The following is a 25421-nucleotide window of genomic DNA, read 5'->3' as shown; positions in this document are numbered from 1 at the left end:
AAGGATTTTCACCAGCATAGTCCTAAAGTGTATTTCCTCCTATTCCAGTCTCCCCACTCACCGTATTTTGGGGAAATGGGGGAGAGAAATAGAAAGATTCGACTTCAAAATTTGCTCTAGGTGTAAAGATGCGGCATTGGCTTCTTTTGGGAGAATATCATCACTCAAAATAATATTGAAGCTTTAAATGTAACATGAGCTCTGTTCAGGGCAAAGTCCTGCTGTGATTTTTGCATACGACACAAATTAACTCCCTCCCCTCCACTTTCCCAAAGTCAAAGAGGTGGGCTGAGGGGTTAAGAAAGAAAATTGTAGACAGCTTTTCATCAAGAATGATTTAGTGAAGGATTTTTTTCCTGGAGCAAATACACCAGGGCTTTCTTGGCTGGTCAGGTAAGGAGTAAGAAGAGATATAAAAGGCGTCATGTGGAGAGATGGGTACTGTGGGAACAGGATGTAAAGAGATGGTGAGTGCTTTGTATTTCACGCTTGGAAGGACTGAGGCATTTACTAGTCCTTACTAAATGATTTAAGATTGAAAATTCAGGTAGGGAGTGGGCTTTGCAGCTGCACTCTCGACATGGGTAAAAGTTTTTGAACTGAATTTCTAAGATCATTCTCTTAGAAAGAGTACAAAGCCAGGTCACTGGCAAATGAACTGGAAGTAGACTTGCAAACCCAGGGCAGCTCTATCACAGGCTGCTTTTGGATATTCTTGCCACATATATTCTAGAGTCTGGAGATCTTTTGACTGCATTAAAGCTAGGGCCCATCAACAGATAACATCTCAGTTTGCCATGTATGCACTGTGTGTTCTTGGCTAGCAAGTACAGTCCGCCAACTGAACTGCTCCAACGCACCACATGTTGATTTGTTTTATTGATTTTAAGGGTACATCACCTTTGCTAAAAGGAATCTATAAATAATAAAACAAAATCTTCTCACTATTTCACACTGAACCCACCTTTCTCCTAAAAGGCTGCAGCATGGATCAAGAGCTTTTTAGCCAGCCCTCCATATCCACAAATTCATTCTCCCTCCACTCCCAAAAGGCAAACATTGATTTTGCCATTTTTTTTTAAAATAAGGGATGCCATTTTACTGTGCCACTGTATGCAGTGGGACTTCAACCTTCATGGATTTTCACAGAGAGGTCCCGGGACAAACCCCAGCGGATATTAAGGGCCCATTGTACACACAACTAGGCTGGCCAAAGCAGTCTTCTGTAGCTCTTTCATTCCCACTCCAAGAGCTGTATCCCTGAAAATTTCCCACAGAATATGTACCTTCCAATATTTCACAATTAAAATTGGGACACATGAGGTGAAACAGCATCAATGTGTGGTCAAGATGACAGGGGTTATTTATGAGGAAAAACAGCCAAATTATTACTTATTTTTTATTATTTACCTTCTTTATATCCTGCCTTTCTCTACTCCAAGGGGGACTCAAGGCGGCTTACAATCGCACCTCCATGGTGCCTTAAAACATATCACATCATTTAAAACATCAGTTAAACATTAAAACATAATAAGCATAATAAAATACATTTAAATGAATCATGTCATCCAGAGTCATAGTCTAAAGGGCAACCCATAGTCAGATTGCACATATTCCATACTAACATTCCTGAATTGCTCTATTTTTCAAACACTTGCTCCCAGAGCCAGGTTTTGCCTCTTTTTCTAAACACTAAGGGAGGGGGGTGTCCTGATATTGCTAGCGAGGGAGTTCCACAACCGAGGGGCCCCCACTGAGAAGGCCCTGTCTCTTGTTCCCACCAACTGCGCTTGCGAAAAAGGTGGGACAGAAAGCAGGGCCTCTCCGGATGACGTTAATCTCCATGATGGTTCTTAGGGGGCAATATGTTCAAGCAGGTAGGCTGGGCCGGATAGGCTGCAGCAGTTTGCTTGTCTCTGAACCTCCTGGGAAAGTCAAGATCTTCTTGTGTTCTCTTTTCTCCTCCCTGCTAAAAGGTTTTCATCAATTGAAATGAGTTGAGGACAAAGAGGGTTAGAAAGAGGAGGATGAAGAGAGAGGATTTGAGACATTTTAGACACATCTGAAAAGTGGGATGCCAGAGGATTAATTGGAAGTGTAATTGATTGTTGGAGGGCAATCTTCTGAATGTGGTGAGCTGTGATAGGCAACTCCAAAAGGAGGAATCTGCAAAGGCAAGGAGAGACACCTTCAGAGATGGAAGCATTCATCCAGGAAAAGTGAATTCTGGATCTTGCCTGATTTGAGGAGAGGAGGAGGGCTTAATTGAGGGCACAGAATTCTCCTGTCCTTTGAGAGCATAGCCCCTGCCCTTATTAACTTCTTTGTGTTTCATTTCATTTTATTGATAGTTCTATTTTTAGCAGAAGTGGTATCCTCTTACGATCAATAAAACAAATCAACACAGAAACCAGTTCATACCACAGCATAAAAAGGCAGCGATAGAAGAACAAGGCAAGGGTATGTGACAAGACCAGCAGCATCGGTTTAAATACAATGGTATTATCAACTCATGGGAAAACAGGTAAAAATCTTGTGTATCCTAAAGGTTTCTGAAGTCATGTGGATTCTAAAATTCTCTGGAGGATTTTAATATGAGGAAAAGAGTTATATTATGACTATGTAGCTCTGATGTTCAGCTGTTATCTGAGATGAAACACAGCCAGAATGAGACAACATATGAGGCTGTGTTCATATGTGAGTCAATGCATAAAATGCAGTAGTGATCCCATGAAGTATCTAGACCTGTGCAATTCCCAAAGTCTACAAACATTGTGTGACTTCAAATAAAGGAAGCTCTGTTCAGCCAAACCAATGCTCAGGGATTCTGGGAGTCAAGTACAATCATATCTATGGATGGATTTGTTGAGTCTAATTACTATGATTTGGTGAGCAATGCATGTTTAAACCTTAGAAACTCAATAAGTTGTTGATTCCAAAGAACACAGGATAAAATTCTGTTTGGAAAAATTAAAACTGCAGAATGGACTTGATTTTTTTCCTGAGATCTGGGTCCTCTATTAATAATGCATTGCTGCTGGGAAAGCCCATCCTGTCCCAGATACTGTGTGGATTGTGGATGAATTCAGCAAGTAAAGAAGTCTCAGGAACCATCAGATCCTGTCTGATATTGGAAGGTAAGCGGAGTCAGGCCTGATGAGAAGACCACCAGAGGACACCAGGTGCTAAGGGCTATATTTCAGAGGTAGGTAATGGCAACCCATCTCTGAGTATCCTTTGTCCAAGAAATGTCTATAACATTAATGGGATCTCCATATATCTATAGGAGATTTGAAGGCACAGACCTATATCCTCACATAGGTGGCAGAGGATGGATGTCATTGATGTGTTAAGCAAAAAGTTGCTGAGTACTATACCACTGAGAGATTTGTCTTGAAAGATCCCCCTTATAATTTTTTAAAAAATCTAATCACGATGTGCTCCCATCAACAATGTATTAGACCAGGTGCTTCTCAAGGCTGTGAGTTCAGTCACCCGAGTTCAGAGCTGTCCCTGCCTTGTAAAAGGAGGAAAGCATTTCCTTCAGCAAGGAGAGGGGGGCATTGGTGAGAAATATTCTGCTGTCTGAGCGATGCCATCATACCACACAGACTTCAAACTGCATTGTACCCACGGCCAGTTGAGTTACTACAGCACTTAACAACAACAACAACAACAACAACAACAACAACAACAATTTATTTATATCCCTCCACCATCTTCCAATAGGGACTCGGGGTGGCTACTTAAATCATAATTGGTGTTTTTTCCCATTCTGAAGCTGTTTTAGAGCTACTGTTTTTTTTCAGATGATTTTAAATTATATTTTAATTACTTAGGCCTTAGACCAGGGGTCTTCAAACTAAGGCCCGGGGCTGGATATGGTCAACCTAAGCACAACAACAACAACAACAACAATCCTATCTCATCAGCCAAAAGCAGGTCCACACTTCCCATTGAAATACTAATGAGTTTATATTGTTCTTCCTTTTAATTATTGTATTGTTTTTAAGTGTTTTTTGCACTACAAATAAGATATGTGCAGTGTGCATAGGAATTCATTCATGTTTTTTTTCAAATATAATATAATCCGGCCCTCCAACAGTTTGAGGGACTGTGATCTGGCCCTCTGTTTAAAAAGTCTGAGGACCCCTGCCTTAGACTATCAAATCTATGCCTTTTGTTTTTTTAAATGAAACCAGTAGACTCCCACTGCCAGCACTCACCCTAAAAAGGCACTTTCTATCCAGCCCACATTTCCCAGCCACTATGTCTGCAAATAAAGCAAACTGGAATGGATCCAGAACATCAGCCTCGTGAAAAAGAACTGATCATGCAAAGGCTGGCAAATTGTGGTTCCTCCTGAGGCTGTTTTTGGAACCCGTTGACTCCTCCACATTCTTCAGAATGCCCACCAAATTAAAGGGGAGAAAGGGATGGGTTGTGTCTCCTGACAGCTTCTAGGTACAGCAACAATTTAAAAATTGCAGGTGGTACTACCCTTAGTAGAGGCTTGGAATGACTATTGAAGAAAGTCAAGGAAGAAAGTACAAAGAAAAAAAACCCTGCTCCCTGTCTCCATAGTAGACACAATAAGGTTGCAGGACTTACATGATCATCTCAGTTAGCACGTCCTAGGCTGCATCTGCACTGTAGAATGAATACACTACTTAAACTGCTACATCTCAAAGCTATGGAAGTCTGGGAGTTGTCATTTTATAAGATCTTTTCCCTTCTCTGCCAAAGAGTGCTGCTGTCTCACAAAACTGCAAGTCTCGGGATTCCACAGCATTGAGCCATGTCAGTGTAAATGCACTTCAGTATGGTGCAGAGGGGCCAGCAGCAATAGCTCCCTGGCAGTGTCTCTCTGGTGAAGGATAGTGCAATATAGTCCAAGCAATTTATTTTTTGCATTGCCTAAATTAGCCTTCTATTTTCAGGTAAAGCAGAGAAAGCTGTCCCATCAGTGGTGCTGAAGTAAAAATCAACTGCAAGTCCAAGCAGATTCTTTGTTTTTGGCAGCACAATGTCTTCGACTAACTATTTACCGTGTTTTAAGTGATGGACTAGGATTTCGAGAGACTACAGTTTGAACCCCTTGCTCATTCATGGAGACTCACATGCTCACCTTGAGCTAGCCATACTCTATCAAGGCAATGGCAAACCTCCTTAGAGAAAAGCTTGCCATGAAAACCCTGTTAGGGTTGCCGTAGGTTGCAGTGGACTTAAAGGCAAACAACAACAGCAGCAACAACAACAGCCATAACTGGTGGAAAGGATTTTAAGGTCAGTTAACAATAGTATCAGTTTTGGAACCTTTACATTGGACATTAAAATTAACTCAACACTCTCAAACCCTTGTGCTGAAAAATAAATACTCATCGGGCAGATCTTCAGACTTGGAATATTTTGTTATTCTGGACCAGTTTATCACTTATACATTTATCCTTACTCTTTGTGGAAACTCATAGGCCTCCATACAAATATGAAGTTACCAGGATCCCTGGAGGAGGAGGAAGCCCATAACACTTTTGAGTCTATGGTATCAGGAGAGATGGAGTTTGGTAGCAAAAAGGTGCTCTAGAATTCTCTACTTGGAGAATATTATGGGGTGCTCTTCCCCCTAAAAGCCAAAATTGTGACCTTACAATAAAAGCCAACATGGTGTAGTGATGTGGGTGTTGGACTCTAGAGACTAGAGTTCAAATATCCACTCAGCCATGAAACCCACGGCGTGACCCTGGGCAAGTCGTACTCAGCCTCAGAGGAAGGCAAGCGCTCTGAAGAAATCTTGAAAAACATTTCTGTGATGGGGGTCACTTTAAGGTCCCCATAAGTTGGAAGTGACTTGAAGGCAAAACAAAAACACAGCACAATGTCAACACTTTGGTTTGTAACACATGGAGTGCAAAACGTTTTACTGATTAAGCTGAATAATAATGTTGCTTTTCCTGAAGCCAGTCTTTAAAGTGCGTCCACTGGAAAGGATGCATTAGGTCTAACTTTCTTCGATGGATAATTCTTCATTCCTCTAATGCATTTGCAAGCCAAGATAATTGATGGATGTTTAACAGGATGTATTTCCGACAGTTGGGCTAGAGAAATGGACTCTCATTACTCTGCAAATGTTTCTTTTTACTATTGAACTCTTTTGTTTCAATTGATCTTCGCATTTCCCATCATTCGCCGCTCGTTAATAATCCCCTGAAGCAGCTGTTGCCTTCAGCCCTCTCCTTCTTGCCCAAGTCATCTGTCATCTCTCCAGTCTGGCGGCAAGCTCTCCTTAGGATGCCGCATGGCAGGAGTGGGTGGGGGAAGGGAAACTGTCTGCCTTGAGACAAAATGCTTAAGACAGTTACAGACATACATGAGGAAGGTGCTAATGGATGCTTATTTTCAAACTGGATGCAGAAATGCATGACCCAAGAAGAGCCTAAGAGCTGGCAAAAGAGCCAGTGGGGGTAGGGGTAGTGATTTATTAAACTAAGGCTCCTGGAAACCGAGGTTTGAACCCCTCTCAGGCAAGGAAATCCATGGCGTGTCCTTAGGTAAGCCACACTCTTTCGTCCTAGGGAACATATCACATTTGTGATGAAATGAAAATCATGCGTAGTTCACGTTTGACCAGTCCACATACTGCCTTGCCAGAGCAACAAAATATGCCACGCAGATGAACAGTAAAGAACAGGTAGTTTACTCTTCGTAATTTAGAACAACATATTTACAATCATGTGTTCAGTTGTATCGACTCACATAATGTCCTTTTATGAGAGATTTAAAATGGTCTTTCTTTGTCCATGTGGATAATCTTCAGCAGCTCATGAAGCAAGAGCACACTCCAAACTCTCTGCTTCTCTCCGCTTTCTGCAAGCACCTGCATATCTCAAGCCTGAAAAATGTAACAGTATCCAAAAGTTCCAGGCTCAGCCAGCTCCCCAGGCATTGTCCAGCCAATCAGCTTTGTGCATCTTATTTTACAGTTGACACGCACACACTAACTGATTTCTTGCATGCTCCAACAACATTAACATAGGGATTCACCACCGATCCCATGACGGGAAACATCCACTACTTGGCTTTCCTCCATTGATCCTAAGTATCCCATGTTGCCGCTGCGGCGGTGTATGCTGGTTCCTTTTCTCTTTTGCCATGAAGCCCCACCAAAAGTAGATGTATGTTGTGGGATGGGAGCTGGTGGGCTCCATGGCAAAATGGAATAGGGACTAGTTTATGACTGGTAGTGTAGCCTGTCTGATGGGGTCATTAGAGGAAGGCAATGGCAAGTTTATGCATAATACTTCTTGGCAAGAAAATCCTGTGAGAGGGTCATCAAAGATCAGAGCGAACATGAATGCACATATCAACAGGAGGGCCATTACAATATCAAGCCTCCTCTGAGATCTAGCTTGGCGTAGTGGTTTGAGTGTTGAACTATGACTCTGGAGAACAGGATTTGAAGTCCTGCTCTAGCCATAGAAACCCATTAGGGCTGGATCTATACTGCCATATAATCCAGTCTGAACTGCATTATATGGTCAATGTAGAGCCATATAATGCAGTCCGATGAAGTCCAAACTGCAATATATGGGTCTACACTCACCATATAATGCAGTTCAAACTGAATTATATCTCAAGAGATTGAGCCTGGGTCACCTTGGGCAAGTTTCCTTCTCTATAATGCACCCTTCCACCAAGGGATGCCTGCAGAAAAAAAACATTTATCCTTCTTTTGTTTTAGCAGAAGGCAAAGGTAAAACCCCCTCTGAATAAATATTCCCAAGGAAAACTCATGACATAATTGCCTTTGGGTCTCCAGAAGTCAGTAACTATGGGGTCAAAACAAGGGAGCTGTTCTCAGATCAAGGCGAATTCTTCTTCTTCCTTACTCAGGGAGATGAGTAAGGACTGGGGCATCTAATCTAGCCTACTTGCTTCTAACCATAGGGTAAATACTAGGCTTGGTTGATTAAAAAAATGGTTCAAAACTCATTTGGGATGTAGGGGGCACTTGTGGTTCAATTCTGAAGTCACTTCCGATTTTTTTTTTTAAAAAAATGAAAAACTTTCCAAAACTTCCAAATTGATTCATTAATGGCAGACATGCATACGCAGTAGGAAAAAAACAGCACTGGCACTGGGGAAACTTCAGGGGATTCTCCCTCTTCCATTTTGATGAAACTTGCCACAGTGGTAGAACACATGGAAAAATTTCATAACTTTTGACTTATCCTTGAATTTTTAATGAATTTTCAAAGTTTTTATAAAAATTTTTTTTAGACTGACCTGGTTTCCCACTGGGAAGTGAATAAGTAAAATTTCTGAATTGCTATTTGCTACAGAGTAATTGGTGGCTCTCTGAGAGAGCACACCACCCCCAGAACCAGAAGATTGTGAGTTCAATCCCTGCCAGGGAAAACATTTCAAAGTTTTTATAAATTTTTTAAATAATAATAATAATAATAATAATAATCTGTTCCTGGTTTGAAAGTGTTATTTCCTATTTCATTGGGTGGCCTTTACTTTGAAAGTAGTTGTTCTACTCCAGAAACTTTGTGTGGCACAAACTGTGTTAAATTGGGAGAGAATAGAAACCCCATCAAGGGACATCTAGATTGACCCCCTTCTTTGGGATCAGGAACATGGTTTCCCACCAAAGGGAAGGGAATGGGGTCTCAGGAGCACAAGACAACAACATAACACATGGGCAAGTAGGAACACATAGGAAAAAACACAGAGCTTTTGGGGCAATTTTATATGCACAAGAGATGTAGTTTCCCAAAGTACCTTAGAAAGCCAGACTCCCTGGAGCACCAATCCTAGGTAAAGGTAAAGGAAGGGATGAAGGAAGGAATGTCTTCAAGTTTTGGGAGAACCGGGGCTGGAATGGCCCCACTAGAGGGAAAAGAAGAACTGGCTTCCCATTCGGAAGTGAATAAGTATAAGTTCCAAATTGCTATTTACTACAGAGTGGTTGGTGGCTTCCAGAGAGCGCACCACCCCCAGAACCAGGAGGTAATGAGTTTGATCCCTGCCAGGGAAAAATTTTCAATTTTTTAAAATAAAAAACATTTTTAATAATAAAGAAAATCTGTTCCTGGTTTGAAAGTGTTATTTCCTGATTCATTGGGTGGTCTTTACTTTGAAAGTTGTTATTCTACTCCAGAAACTTTGTGTGGCACAAACTGTGTTAAATTGGCGGAGAACAGAATTCATATACAGCCCCATCAAGGGACATCTAGACTGACCCCCTTCTTTCCTGCTGGGAAGTGAATAAGTATAAGTTCCGAATTGCTATTTGCTACAGGGCATCGGTGACTCGGAGAGAGCACACCGCCTACAGAACTGGGAGGTTGCGAATTCGATCCCTGCCAGGGAAAAATGGCAAAAAGAAAAAATTCCAGGACAATTTCCTAAAGATTTATGATGGCCGCATACAGGAGGTCGCCCTGCATCATGGGAAGGGCTCTGTCATACATCATTATCTTTCTGTTTTCAAAGTGTCTCAAAATGGGAGAGGGAGGATAGGATAAGGTCAATAAACCTCCCCAAAAAGGCCTAGAAGAAATATATCTACATAAAGGGTATCTTTTGAAAATGTTCAGTGATGTACATTTTAAATGATACCTACTGCTAATGGCACAGCTTAGAGCTGAACTCCGGGAGACTTGCTCTCTCCACAACCATGCACAGGATTTCACATTTCACAACTTGAAGGCAGCAGTAACAACACAACAGCACTACGCAACAAGAAAGAAGTAGAGGCTCAGTGGGTCTATCCCAATGTTACCAATACCTCAAAACATTAAGTCTAAGATTAGGCTAAACTGATGAAGTCTTTAACATAACTGGCTACTGTGAAAGGTAAGAGTGATACTGGGTTAAGTGGTCTATTTGTCTAAATAATTCTTTAAGGGCTTTGTGCCACATTTCTTTTTGGTGATGGCAATGTATGCCTTGAAAATGTATGATGGGAAATCATTTCTCATTTCTCCAAGGAATTTTGAATCTGGTCTAGCCTTTTTTGTGTGGTGGTGGTAGTGGTGGGGCTTTGATCTGCTAGTGTCTCTGACCATGTAATTACAAGCCACAGATAAGTGAGAAAACTACTAGGTTTAAAAAACAAAGCAGCATCAGTGCACAGCACAGAAATGGCATAATCCCAAAGATGTGCTGGCAATTATCTGGAGAACTGCCATATAATGGTGAGGAAATTAGAAGTGGGGGTGGGTGGAAATCAAAGATCAATTACTGAACGAGTTCTCCAATCGAGGAACCTCTAGTGAGTCCAGCAGAAAGTAACTAGATAAGAGACTCTGATTACAAAACACTTTCATGGTCAATAGGAACCCTGTGATTAAATGGGTAGTCTTGCTCTGTTATAAGTGCCTGGTGGCCAGGGAGAGCTAAAAATAGTGATACCATGCAATTGAAGGTTGGGAACCTTTTATTCTTGCAGTTAGCTGAATGCTCGTTTCTGTCTAATATATCTATATGTAGATTTGTCAAGCACTCTGCTTAAATGAAAAACAACTCAAGAGAAGAATAAAATCATACTTCATGTGGAACAGAAACACAAGAATTCTGTAGGCTGAAGGTAGCTCTCTAAAGAGAACATACATCACTTGGATGACACATCTACTTGTGTAAGGGAGAAAGAGAGCTTTGGAAAGTTAGTTCTTTGCATTACAGTTCCCAGAAGACTAGAGATTTGGGAAGCTCTTGTAAAAAGTGCAACATTTCCAGGCTCTGCAGTGTGCAAGTGTATATGAGTGTGTGGTGTAGGGATTTTTGGGAGCCGGACTGGGTTAATAGTACAAGAACATAATAGTAGGTGTGGAAAAACTTAAATAAGCAGCTTGGGGGGATGACCCATTGTCTTTAATGTTTCAACATGAATGCACAAAACATGGGAAATAAATAAGACAAACTCGAACTCTTAATACAGCAATTTGAATATGATATAATAAGCATCACTGAAAAACGATGGGACAAGTCTCATGATTATAATGTAGTAATAGTAGAGGAGCACTATATGTCAAGGATATTTAACACCAGTGAGGAGATCCATGACTTAAATCCTACAAGTCAGTGTAACAATATCTGGATAGAAATCAAGGGAGAGTGAAACAACAGTACCGTCATTGTTGGAATTTACTATATACCTCCAATCCAGTTTGAGAACTTGGATGATTAGCAAACATTCAGAAAGAGATATCCAGTAACAAAGGGAGAGTTAGTTGGAAATCAAATGCTACTAAGAATATAATGTTCAGGAATACTAAAAGAGAAGGGAATTCGTTACGGATAGAGTTTCTTAAAAGTGAAGTACTGTAGGCAGCATTTCAAGCAGTTCCAATGAGGAGGAAAAAATGGAGGTATCTAAAACAACCAAAATGGAGATCTAAAGATTTTCAGCTGAGCTAAGATTTAGACAGGACATGTACAGGAAACAGGAAAGGGGGAAAATCACCAAGGAGGAAGTTATTATGTCTAGCTTCCCAATTCATGCTTCTCACATTCCATGTCTCTATTGTGTTGTGCTGCTTCAGACTTTCCTTTCACCTCTTAGCATGTCAAAAGCTGAATGTCCTTTCGACTTGAGTCCAGGTTCACCATTAGACACAGCACTACTAGTAATTACACTCTTCTTGTACCAGTTGACAGAGTGCCATCTGGCCTGAGAATTTCATCTTCTGGCACTTTGTCTTCATTTGCTTTTGGATTGTCTCATCATAGAATTTTTGAGAGAAAAGACATTCAGAAAGGGGTTTAACATGCTTCCTTCTGCACAGTACTAACACATGCTAGATATAGTGCCACTGCTGTTGTCTCTCAGAAATTCTCTGCCAGTATCTCCCCAAATAACTACTGCTGTCACCCAGTAGCTGGTTGTGTGCTGGTACGGCTGTACCAGGAGCTCCAAACTCCCTTTCGTTCTTTGAGCATTTGCATGTGCTTGTTCTGGCAATGCATTTAGCAAGTTGGATGGTTCCTGCTTGGCTGCAGTCATGGGGCTAGCCACCTGTCTATCATTGTTAAGTTTTAGTTCTGCCCTTTTTTCCAGGTTCAGAAGGGAAAGGGAACCATTTTAGTTCAGTCTTACAGTTGGAAGCTCAGCTACAGGACGTGAAAGTTTTCTACCTGTAGAGAAGCTTCGTTTCTTTAAAGTCCGGGGGGAAACAGTCCCAAAAGCTCTGGCTGGGGAATTTACAGCCTCACAGCTTTAAGAGTAGTCTCTTAAGAAAAGCTTTTAAGAGAAACAGCTTTACAGCACAACCTTTGTTGGGGTTAAAAAAACAGACCTACAACTTTCGTGGGAAAAATCCTAAGGACTCCAGCTGGAAATTCTTCAGAGCCTTAGCTGGTAGGTCTACTCGGGTACCCAAGAAGCAATTTGGAGCCGGGAGTAGGGCCCACACCAGCAAAGCCTAGAAAGCAGATTGCCGAAGGAGGGGTCAAAAGGGTTTTCCTCGTAAAGGAAAGGAATAGTTCTCCAAGCAAGTTGCCTGTCCATTGTAGACAAGTTAAGAAGCATTTGTTTGATTTGTTGAAGATCTAAGATTGTTTGTTGAAGACCTAAGCATTAATAAAGAACTTTGTTAAACTTTTAAGCCTCTAAAGACTTTGTACAGGAAAACCCATAGGGCCTCTCATCTGAGGCACCCCGGCTTCCCGCTGGGCACAAAGAGCACGTCCTGTTCAAAAGCCAATTCTTTTAGGCCCAGCGTGTAACAGCACAGGTTATTTATTTATTTATTTATTATTTTGAGGTTTTATATATCGACCCTCTCACCTTCAAAGAGGGATTCGGACCGGTTCACAACATGTGTTAACATACAAAAAATATACAATAACAACACAATGCCACTTCATTACACGATTAAAATATGAGCACCACACACATTAAAACATTATCATCCCAGTTAAAAGAGCCAAATCGTCCGACACCATCACAATCCCATTCATCATCCTCCTTTCATGTGGGCAAAGAATTAAATCAGTTGTCAAATGCCGCGTTCCACAACCAGGTCTTTGTTAGTTTCCTGAACGTCATGAGGGAGGGGGCAGTTCTGATCTCTAATGGCAGGGAGTTCCAAAGTCGAGGGGCCACCATCGAGAAGGCCCTGTCCCTCGTCCCCACCAGCCGTGCTTGTGCAGGTGGAGGGACCGAGAGCAGGGCCCCTCCAGACGATCTTAGTGGTCTTGATGGTTCGTAGGGGAGAATACGTTCGGAGAGGTAAACAGGGCCGGAGTCGTTTAGGGCTTTATAGGTTAACACCAGCACTTTGAATTGTGCTCGGAAGCTAATCGGCAGCCAGTGGAGTTCGAGTAACAGCGGAGTGATGTGCTCCCTGTACCCCTCACCCGTTAGTAATCTGGCTGCTGCGCGTTGTACTTGCTGTAGCTTCCGGGTTGGCACAGTGAGTCTGGCTCCTTAGAAAAAAAAGCCTGTCTGCCATGGGAGACCCTACCAGCAGCACTGCTGCTGCCTTCTTGCCATACAGAAGCATGCATTCCTATTGCCAGAAAAAGTACATACTGTAATGGCAAGAGTACAGCTACCCTTGTTGTAATGCAACACGCTGTCGGGTGACTTGGTCTCAAATGTGTAATTGAGACATTTGAGTCTTATAAAGACCTGCTCCCGTTGAAGATGCAAACTCCTAGAACTGATTTGTTAATGTAGTAGAACAACACAGCTGCCTACATTTTCATACTCTTCCTCGGGGCACAGCTGTGAAGACTGCCATGATAAGTGCCTGCATATCCAAATTTATCATAACACCTTCTGCTAAAGTGTCCTACACTCTATCCATGAAAAAAAGAAACTCGGAGAACTAAAATAATGAAAAGAGGAAAAAAAGCCAAGGAAAGGCAGCCTGCAAAGAAGAGATAATTGTCTCTTTTAACCCATCAGGAAACCATTAAGAGGCAAAGCACTGAGCTTTGAAGAAAGCAACTGGGGAAATGTTTGAAGAACTAATTTGCATTTAAGGAAATGTTGTGAGTTCTGAGCATTTGGAATTCCACTTACCAAACATGTGAAAGGTTTTGTTTTGTAAATATAAGGTGACTGAGGCAGGCAAAAGGTGGAGAAACGTGTGAAAGAAACAGAACAAATACTGGGAGATTTCAGTTACAAGCCTATGGATAGATTTTTGTGGGAATCCCAATGCTGATGACAAATAATCCTATTGAATGGAATGAATAATGGATCAGGCTACATCCATCCTTCCTTCCTTCCTTCCTTCCTTCCTTCCTTCCTTCCTTCCTTCCTTCCTTCCTTCCTTCCTTCCTTCCTTCCTTCCTTCCTCTTTGGCATTTTCTGAAAAGTCTGAAACCGTAATGCAAAATCAATGTGTGGAGAGAGGGAGAAATTGTGGCTGCTATCTGCTGTTTTGACTTCCTCGTGGTTCTCTGTCATGAGTGCGGCAGTTTTAAGGGATTTTACATGTTTATACTGTATTCAGACTTTGTGTATAGAGAGATAATGACTGCCTGGAGTGTGATGAATGGGAAGGTAATAGTTCACTTCTGTATGTTTGTGTTTCAGGACATATATTTAATTTTTCTCTTCCCTAAATTTGAGAGGATGTGTATCAATGTTAAGCACCTTTAGCATAAGGTGTATCTGCTCTATATAGTTATGTATGTATAGCATATGTATAATTTGATACTACTTGAACTGCCATAGCCCTTATTCTGTGAAGTCTTGGAATTTGTAGTTTAGTAAAGGTAAAGGTTTCCCCTTGACATTAACTCTAGTTGTGTCTGACTCTGGGGGGTGATGCTTATTTCAATTTCTAAGCCGAAGAGCTGGTGTTGTCCATAGACATCTCCAAGGCCATGTGGCCAGCATGACTGCATGGAATGCCATTACCTTCCCACTGGATTGGAACCTAGTGATCTACTCATATTTGCAGGTTTTCGAACTGCTAGGTTGGCAGAAGTTGGGGCTTATCCCGGTCCCCGGATTCAAACCACCAACCTTTGGGTCAGCAAGTTCAGCAGCTCAGTGGTTTAAACCGTTAGTGGGATCCTTATAATTGTCTATTAGAGTGTTCTAGTGAATTTCTCTGAAATACACTACCCAATGTAAAATTACAAATTTCAGGATTCCTTAGTAGGGAGGCATGCCAGTTAAAGTAGTATCAAGTTAACATAACAATGTGGACCATCTATATTGAGTTCGTCATCAATTTTAGAACAGGATCTCAGCTACTGCCTACCACCCTATCAGGAAGCATTATATGGATTATGATCCATTTCTCTTGTTTGATTACATAGTAAAACATATATAAATTAAAAGAAAAAATCATATCCCTGGCTTAGCAAGTATAAGGTATTCAGGTATTGAATTTCCTCTGTGGACACTACACTTGTGAATGGTTCATCTTCTTTGCCCCCCCCCCCACCCCACTTCCGACTTTTTGGGCTCAAGAAGTTGAATCTGGAAACTGAAAATCCAAAATGCTCCAAATCCAAAGTTGACTAAATAGTGAAACTTTTGTTTTTTGATAGTTCAATATACATAAACTTTTTTCATCCATAAATTATGAAAATCCATTTTTTAAAATTCAAAACATTTCTGGTCCCAAGCAACTTTTAAACTGAATTCTGGGGAAAATATAGCTTTTTGATGGGTTAAAAAAAGACAATCAAGGAAACCATGGTCCTGCAAAGCCTGAGCCTGACTGTCAATAACAGTTGCACTTGGAGGTATCTCATTCATTCATACGGCAACCACAAATTGAAGTCAATGTGGCAGTTTACAACAACAAATAATGAGATTTCATTCAGGACTTAGTGTAAAATGTGAGTGTGTTTGAATTAACTGGAACCAGTGACCACAATGCTATCAAATTTAATTTATATGTAAATGGAAAAACACCAGGAAACCCCAACACAGACGTGTTTGACTTTAAAAGAGGAATTGTCTCTAAAATTGGGGATCTGGTAAAAAGGAAACAGAACAGAAAAGTCAAGGGGTTCCAATCTCTCCCAGGCTTCATGGCTAATTAAAACCAAAATAAGGGAGGCTTAGTTGGAATGGGCACAGGTCAGAAAGATAGCACAAGGTCCAAGAGGTTGTCAGCATGGGAAGTCGTCCTGTGAAGGAAGCTTTTAGGGAGAGAGAAAAGGTCCTTTGGAAACCATTAGTCTTGTCAAAACAAAGGCAACACTAAAGAAAATAAAGTAGCATGAAAGAAATGCAAGATGACAATTAGAGTTGCAAAAAGGATACTGAAGAACATACTGCTAATAGCAGCAAGACTAACAATAAAGAATTCTTTAAGTAAATCAGCAACAGAAACCCATAGGGAAGCAGCTAAACAACAACAGAATAAAGGAAATAAACGGAATTTGTACTACAAGCAAAATAAATTCTTTTCCTCCTTCACTATACAATCATGTCTGATTTTTTCCCCCAAGGAGGACAACACAGGCTAATAATAGTGATAAATAATGAACATTAAAACTTACTGAGGAATAACAACCAGATTGCTAGATCTAAATGACATCCATCCAAGAGTGCTGAAAGAACTCAAATGTGAATTTGCCTGTCTTCTATAAAAAGCCTTTCATCAGTTATCACAACCAGAAGGGGACTGACCAAGACATAAGCAATGCTCATGTAAAAACTTATCAGATGTGCTCACAATGAAAAATATGCCTTTTTTTAACCACAAGTTACAATCAGTATTAAATTCTCACTCATCTGCTTAGAAACCCTAGTAAGCGGAAGGCTGATAATGCAAACTTTTAGGTTTGGCTGCAGATTTCCCAAGTATGATATAGTAATTACAAAATAATCTGTTGGACCACATCATATGGCCCAAGGGACCCGTGCCATTGTGATGGTGAAAGGGAAGGTACGTGGGATGCCTCGTGGCACTCCATGCACCCTCCCTCATTCCCACATTGTATGGTGGGGACAGAATGGGGTGCATTGGCACCCTGTCCCCATCAGATGGCAGAAAGGAAGGCAACGCATGCCCCCCCCCTTCCCACATCATAAAAGGGAGCTACCCAAAAAACACTTTCCTCCTCGTGGTGGAGGAGGAAGCGTATTGCAACCTTTCCCCTCCTTTTCAGGAGAAATGTGGGTGGGGCCTGATGAGCATCATCTGATGACACTTGGTGTGCCCCACCCATGCCCCATGGAGAACACAGTTCAGGCCCCGCCTATCTTGTGATCGCATCTCCCTCTACAAACCAGCATGAACTCTAAGATTCACCGGTGAGGCCCTTCTCTCGCTCCCACCACTGTCATCAGCGTGGTTGGTGGGGACGAGGGAGAGGGCCTTCTTGATTGTGGCCCCCCGCCTCTGGAACATCCTCCTTAAGGAAATAATACAGACCCCATCCCTCTCTTCTTTTCATAAGAGCTTGAAGACTTGGTGTTTTCACCAGGTCTTCGAGAATGAGTAATACGAGCTCCAGACTCTGGCTGCTAGTTAGAATCTGGCTTTTCACCCCCACCACCCCCACCTATTACCCCAATCAAATCGCCAATAGGCTCAGGAAATGAACAGCTACAGGTCCCATTATCACTACTGCTGAGTCTGGTTATGCATTTTACCCATTCTGAGAGCCCCTCGTGGCTTACTTTGCACTAGCCCTGGCCAGACCATCCCAAATTGCCCAGGTCCTTTTTGAAATCCTGGCCTAACAGTTAATCCTGACACATAGAATAAGGTAGGATTGTTGTTACTGTATATCTGGCCCGTAGCCAGGATTTTGATCAGGGGGGGGCTGAGTTTGATTTGTGGGGGGGACGGGACGACTGAGTCTGAGTGAAAGAGGGTCTACCCTAGCAAACCTTTTGTATCATTACCCCAATACCCCCATGCATATGGGATATATTGAGTATGGTGATCAGATCATGATATGAATAAACATAACATTTTAAATAATGCACAAGTAAGGCAATCTCGTGGACCATTGTGAGAAATTCGGGGGGGGGGGGGGAGGCTGAAGCCCCTCAAGCCCCCCCCCTTCCCGGCTACATGCCTGCTGTATATGTGTTGTGTTGATAATTTAGTGCTTATGTTTGTTTGTTTGTTTGTTTGTTTTTTGCTTACTTTGCATGTTCTTGTGTTTTTATGATTTGGAAACTGCCCTAAGTCCCCTCGGGGAGATAGAGTAGTATATAAATAAAGTTCTGAGGATGCCTGCCATAGATACAGGTGAAACGTCAGGAGAGAATGCTTCTAGAACATGGCCATATAGCCTGAAAAACCTACAACAACCCTGTAATACTAATATTGTGCTAGGCGAATAATATAATATATTATATACACATACAATATTGATAATGATACTATAATGTAATACAATATAATACTAATAATACAGTATAATAATAATATTGTAATATAGTAATATTACAATAATATAGTGATTTATTATTGTATATTTGTATATTTTAAGTGGTAATATTTTTGATTGTGAGCTGCTTTGAGTCTCCATATGGAGAGATAAAGTGGGACATAAATAAATAAATAAATAGTTGCTCTGTGGACCATGGAACCAAAGATAATGGTGGTTTGTTGTGTTTTAATTCCTCCACCATTTTATTTTGTGTTTGTTTATTGTATATTTTGTTATTGTTTTCATTTCACTTTGATGTTGTTATTTGCTTGTTGTATTTTACTGTGTTGTATTGAAATTCTTGGGCTTGGCCTCATGTTAGCTGCCCCGAGTCCCTTTGGAGAGATGGTGGCAGGATATAAATAAAGATTATTATTATTATTATTGTTGTTGTTGTTGTTGTTGTTGTTGTTACTATTACTACTCTTATTATTATCTTGACTCTTACGTTTCTTAGCTCTTATTAAATTTGTTTCTAGACCTCAAGCATGCTGAGGAAAAAAAACAGACAGATAGTAATTGCTTGGCCATGGGCTGTGTGGTGGCAGGATGCATCCAGTAGCTTGGGTGCTACAATTCTTGTTTGTGCATATGCACCCTGAATTGAGCACATAATAAGAAAAGCTAGCAAGTGTGCCCTTGCTATGCCAGGGATGTGCCCAACAGAAAGAGCAAGAGGCTCTGTGTGTTCTGAAGCAAGACGGAGGCACTGGGACAGCTGTCAGACTCAGATAATCTTCTGAGAATTAGCAATTGTTCACTTGAATGTCATTTCCATCTTTAATTGGAACATGAGCTGAAACAAAGCAGCATCCTAGGCTCAGCAGTCTGATAAGACACCACTGGGAAAAACCTTTCTCTCCTTTCAAATGTTTTGTGTGAATCTGCAATGAGCTGATAAAGCAGAGAACGCCCTGTCTTCTTGGGGAAATGGCGGTGGCGGCCTCACACAGTGTCTCCCTGTCCGGCTCTGCCACCGAAGGAGGAGACAGTGCTGCATTTGAAATGGAAATAACACAGGACGAAGCAAGATGAGGGAAGAACCAGCACCAACTGCTATTACCCATAGAATAAAGAAGCATATGCACAATAGTGCAAGAAAGAGGGCTAAAGATTTGGTTGGCTGGGGCAACTCGGCCAACGCCACTGAGAGCCTTTTCAGGCCCTATGGAAACATTTTTTCAGGCTCCCCATCAAAAGCAGACAAAAATAAGCTACTGAAAGTGCTTGGTTCATAGCTCATGTTTGTAAAATGTTATTTAGAATTCAGTATGCGTTGAACATGAAATAACAGTACAACCATTGTATTTGTGCTTTCATTTATCCATGTCTGACAAAATATGTCCTCTTTTGGCACTATTCAGGTTCTCCTGAATGATTATATGGTGTTTTGGGGCCAAAGGTCCTTCATTTCAATAGGTTTTCACTATTTTCCACACTTTTGTGTATCCATGCAAGTAGTTCTTAGGTTATTTAGAGCACACCTTTTCACATATTTTACACCCACAACCCCTTTCTGCCCAAGAAGAAAAATACGTACATAAAATAGGTATAAAAAATCAAACATTTTCTGAAAATAAATCAGCTTTTGCAAGGCTTGCTAGACACGTTGGTTTTCCTTTTTGTGGAGTACAATTGAAGCATTTTCTGCAGAGTCCACTGCAAACACTGCATGTTGATGCAAACAGATTTGTGTAAATGGGTGGCTTTCAGAAAACCTTTGCTGTTGCCAATTGTTATGATCACATTCACAACATTGAATGAAGGGGACCCCATTTGGGGTTGGAACCCGCAGTTTAAGCAGTGATTTAGGGTCTGCCTTGGCTGATAAATGATAGGTTGTGTATATAATATTACTTTCTTTGAAATTCTAATCATGTTTTTTATTTAATACAATTTTGAGGCACTATTTTTACATTTGATTGTAAAATCAGTATGCATTCCCTCAGCTAAAATCGTGCAAGAATGGTAATGCAAGACTTCCAGGCTATGTGATTGTGCAATATTAGAAATAATAATAATAATAATAATAATAATAATAATACTTACTTACTTACTTACTTAGGCAATCCCTCGTTGGACGAGTAAGATGGTCTTCCATTATGGATTTCCTTGTGGGTCCGTAGGTGGCTGTGGAGCCCTATTCTTGACCTGCATCTTCTTCCGCAGTGAGGGCATTGGTTTCCGGGTGGAAGGCGTTCCCGGTCGGGGTTGGCTTGACGCGCCTTCCTCCTGGCACGTTTCTCTCTTTCACCCTCCACTCGTGCCTCCTCGAATTCTGCAGCACTGCTGGTCACAGCTGTCCTCCAGCTGGAGCGCTCAAGGGCCAGGGCTTCCCAGTTCTCAGTGTCTATGCCAGAGTTTTTAAGGTTGGCTTTCAGCCCATCTTTAAATCTCTTTTCCTGTCCACCAACGTTCCGTTTTCCGTTCTTAAGTTCGGAGTAGAGCAACTGCTTTGGGAGACGGTGGTCAGGCATCCGGACAACGTGGCCGGCCCAGCGGAGTTGATGTTGGAGGACCATCGCTTCAATGCTGGTGGTCTTTGCTTCTTCCAGCACACTGACGTTTGTCCGCTTGTCTTCCCAGGAGATTTGCAGGATTTTCCGGAGGCAGCGCTGATGGAATCGTTCCAGGAGTTGCATATGACGTCTGTAGACTGTCCACGTCTCACAGGCATATAGCAGGGTTGGGAGGACAATGGCTTTATAGACAAGCACCTTGGTCTCCCTACGGATGTCCCGGTCCTCAAACACTCTCTGCTTCATTCTGGAAAATGCTGCACTTGCAGAGCTCAGGCGGTGTTGTATTTCGGCGTCGATGTTGACTTTGGTGGAGAGGTGGCTGCCAAGGTAGCGGAAATGGTCCACATTTTCTAATGTTACACCATTAAGCTGTATTACTGGCATTGGAGAGGGATTGGCTTGTGACTGCTGGAACAGCACCTTGGTTTTCTCGATGTTCAGTGACAGGCCGAGCTTCTCATATGCTTCTGCGAAGGTGTTTAGAGTGGCTTGTAGATCTTCTTCTGAATGCGCACAGACGACATTGTCATCAGCATACTGGAGTTCTATAACAGATGTTGTTGTAACCTTGGTTTTGGCTTTCAGTCTGCTGAGGTTGAATAGCTTACCATCTGTCCGATAGATTATTTCCACTCCGGTGGGAAGCTTCCCATCAACAAGGTGAAGTATCATAGCGATGAAGATGGAGAATAGAGTTGGGGCGATAACACATCCCTGTTTGACACCGGATTCCACCTTAAATGGGTCACTTTGGGAGCCACTGCTGTCCAAAACTGTTGCCATCATGTCATCATGGAGGAGCCGCAGGATGTTCACAAATTTGTTAGGGCACCCGATTTTGTGGAGGATGGTCCAGAGCGCGCTGCGATTCACTGTGTCGAATGCCTTTGCAAGGTCGATGAATGCCATGTACAGGGGTTGGTTTTGTTCCCTGCATTTTTCTTGGAGTTGTCGTGCAGTGAAGATCATGTCCACGGTTCCTCTGGAGGGGCGGAAGCCGTTCTGGGATTCTGGGAGGGTGTCTTCTGAGAGGGGCAGAAGGCGGTTTGCAAGGATTCTTGCGAGGATTTTCCCAGCGGAGGTTAGAAGGGAGATACCTCGATAGTTTCCGCAGTCTGTTCTTTCCCCTTTTTTGAAGAGGGTGATGATGGTGGCGTCCTTGAAATCTGCTGGGGTTTTCTCGGTCACCCACACTTTTTCTATGAGCTGGTGGAGTTGGTGTGTTAGCTCAGGTCCTCCCTCTTTAAAGATTTCAGCAGGGATCCCATCTGGTCCGCTGGCTTTGTTATTCTTCTGTTGGCTGATGGCATTGCTGACTTCTTCCAAACTAGGCAGTGCTGCAAGCTCATCCCTGGTTTGTTGTTGTGGGATTTGTGAGAGGACCTCTTCGGCCACATTGGAGCTGCGGTTCAGGAGGCTTTGGTAGTGTTCTTTCCAACGTAGTGCAATTGAGTTTTGGTCCTTCAGGAGTTTGGTTCCATCTGATGAGCGTAGAGGCTGTATCCCATGGTTTCTTGGTCCATAGATGACCTTTGTGGCTTTGAAGAATCCCTGAGCATTATGGGTATCTGCCAGGTGTTGGATTTCTTCGGCCTTCTTTGTCCACCAGATGTTCTTGAGTTCTCTTGTCCTTCTTTGGACCTCAGCTTTTGCACTAGCATAGATCTTTTTCTTAGCAGCACAGTTGATGTCTCTCTGCCATGCTTGGAAGGCTTTCCTTTTCTTGTCAATTAGCTGTTGGATCTCGATGTCATTTTCATCAAACCAGTCTTGATGTTTCTTGGCTTGGTATCCAATAGTTTCTTCGCAGGCTTGGATGATGGAGGTCTTCAGTTTGTTCCAATGTTCCTCAACATTTTCGGGGTGTTCTGTGGGTAGATGGTCCTTGAGTGCTGTTTGGAGATGGGCTCGTCTGGAGGGCTCCTGAAGGGCTTGGGTGTTCATTTTGCGTCTTGTCTTCCTTCCTTGGAGTCTGCGCTTGGGGGCGATCTTGATAGCCATCGAGGATCGAATTAGCCTGTGGTCAGTCCAGCAGTCATCAGCACCTATCATGGCTCTTGTGAGGAGCACGTCACGGCGGTCTCTGGCGCGTGTGATTACATAGTCTAAGAGGTGCCAATGCTTTGACCGGGGGTGCTTCCATGATGTCTTGAACTTGTTTTTCTGGCGGAAGAGCGTGTTGGTGATGACAAGGTTGTGCTCCGCACATTTGGTGAGAAGCAGGATGCCATTTGAGTTGCTGTTTCCAACCCCGTCTTTTCCAATGGTCCCTGGCCACAGGTCGAAGTCTCGCCCGACTCTTGCATTGAAGTCCCCCAGGAGGATGATTTTGTCCCCCTTAGGTATCCCCGATAGGACGGTGTCCAGCTGACAGTAGAATTTCTCCTTGATGTCTTCGTCAGCATCTAGTGTTGGTGCGTAGGCACTTATGATGGTTGCCCGTTGGTTTTTGGCAAGATCGATTCGGAGGGTTGAGAGTCGTTCATTGATGCCAGTGGGTGCTTCGGACAGATGTTTCACCAGATCATTCCTGATGGCAAAGCCAACTCCGTGCATTCTTTGGTCTTTTTCGGGCAGTCCCTTCCAGAAGAAGGTGTAGCCTCCTTTTTCTTCCTTCAGCTGTCCCTCTCCTGCTCTCCGGGTCTCCTGAAGGGCTGCTATGTCGATGTTGAAGCGTCCCAGCTCCCTTGCGATGATGGCAGTTCTGCGTTCGGGGCGTTCACTGTCACTGTTGTCCATCAGAGTCCGTACGTTCCACGTACCGAAGTTCATTTTTCTTTTTTGGCCGCAGGGTGGTGACCCCACTGGACGCGGCAGTCCAGTCAGGGATGAGTGAGGCAGACTATGTTTGGGGCACCTTTTCTAGCCCCCTCCCCATGTGGGGTGAGCAGAGTGGGTCCTCAATAGGGCTGCTCAGTCGCGGATACAGCTGCCGAACTACTCAACTGCCTCGGACCTTGAGGTAGAACGACTGAGTCCATACCCACCGCCCATGTGCCAGTCTGTGACTAGAGGCTTCCAGATTTCACAGTCCTGCCCCCGTCGCCACTCGCTGATCGCCATGGGACTTTGGTTGGTTGGTTTTTATTTTCTTTGGAAGACGCCTGTGCGTGGATTTTTTTAATGTGTGGAGGTCAGTGCACAACTGATCAACACACAGACTTCACAGAGTGAGGTTCCACTGGTGATGTAGTTTAACACAATGACCGTGGCTTCTCAGTCTGTTGCAGCCTTCTTCCGCCTTCACAGCCGTTGTAACATGTGCCATGTTATCCTCCGCCTGCTCCGCCGTTGAGGTCTTTGGGTCTTCGGACTGTGCTTGGTCTGGGACCTCCCCCGCAGCCACTCCTGGGAGTGCACGACTCCAGTTGTTGTGCCTACAGGTTCATCGGAACACGCAAGCCCCCTCACCACGACAAGGTGACAGTCCATCGAGGGGGAATAATAATAATAATAATAATAATAATAATAATAATAATAAGCCACAAATACCATCTGCCTGTGACAAAATACCATCTGCCTGTGACCTTGGCCTGCACTTAAAAACAATCGGCACTGACAAAATTACCACCTGTCAGCTGTAAAAGACCACCCTATTCGGATCCGCATGCATTATTCACTGATACATCACACAGTCCTAGACACTCAGGAAGTGTCCAACTTGTGATCAAATACGAAAGCCAGCATAGTGATCTTGTTTGCTGTGTACTAATCTTGTTGTGTATCAAATGATGATGATGATATGATGTGGGGGGTGGGGGTGGGGGGTGGATTCAAATGGATTGAGAGAAGCTAGCCTTCTGTCAAAGCGCAGTCTTTTCAAAATGTAAGATCCCAGTGTGACGCAGTATGCATTCAGTCCTTTTAAAAATGGAGTGTATATTTATAAATATCCCAATGTGATAAGGTCCTAGGTTTGATACTTGTATATCATCAAGAAAGAGAAAATGCATCACACACACACAAAGAGAAGAGGTCTACATTTGCATAAAATATGCCTGTGTTACCTTATAGGTGTAGGTGAAAATCTAGAAATCATTACTATAAACAGCACTACATCACATGATGGTGAAGGAAACTAAATACATGTCTGTGTGTTCCCCCAGTTGCTTATTGTTGGTGGGCTAACTCCAGGATCTGCAAACTTCTGCTTTTTCCTAATGCTGGACTTTGTTAAACTAGAATAGGAACCCTTTCACACTGCACAATTATAGAGCTATGATTTCACTTCAACTGCCATGGCACAATTCTATGGAAACTTGATATTTGCAGTTTATCAATTATTATTTAGAGTTTCCTGCCAGAGAGCTCTGATACCTCATAAAACTACAAACCCTAGGTTTCCAGAGGATGCAGCCACAGTAGCTAAAACGAAATGGCTGGCTTATAATGGTGTAGTGTGAAAGGGACCTTAGGATTTACTCTCTGCCTCCAGCGTCCTCAACCTTTGGTCCTCTAGGGACTCTTCCACACAGCCATATAACCCAGAATATCAAGGCAGATAATCCACAATATCTGTTTTGA

The sequence above is a fragment of the Anolis sagrei genome, chromosome 4, assembly GCF_037176765.1.
Source record: "Anolis sagrei isolate rAnoSag1 chromosome 4, rAnoSag1.mat, whole genome shotgun sequence".
Taxonomy (NCBI): domain Eukaryota; kingdom Metazoa; phylum Chordata; class Lepidosauria; order Squamata; family Dactyloidae; genus Anolis; species Anolis sagrei.
Note: the sequence above shows the minus strand (reverse complement) of the source record.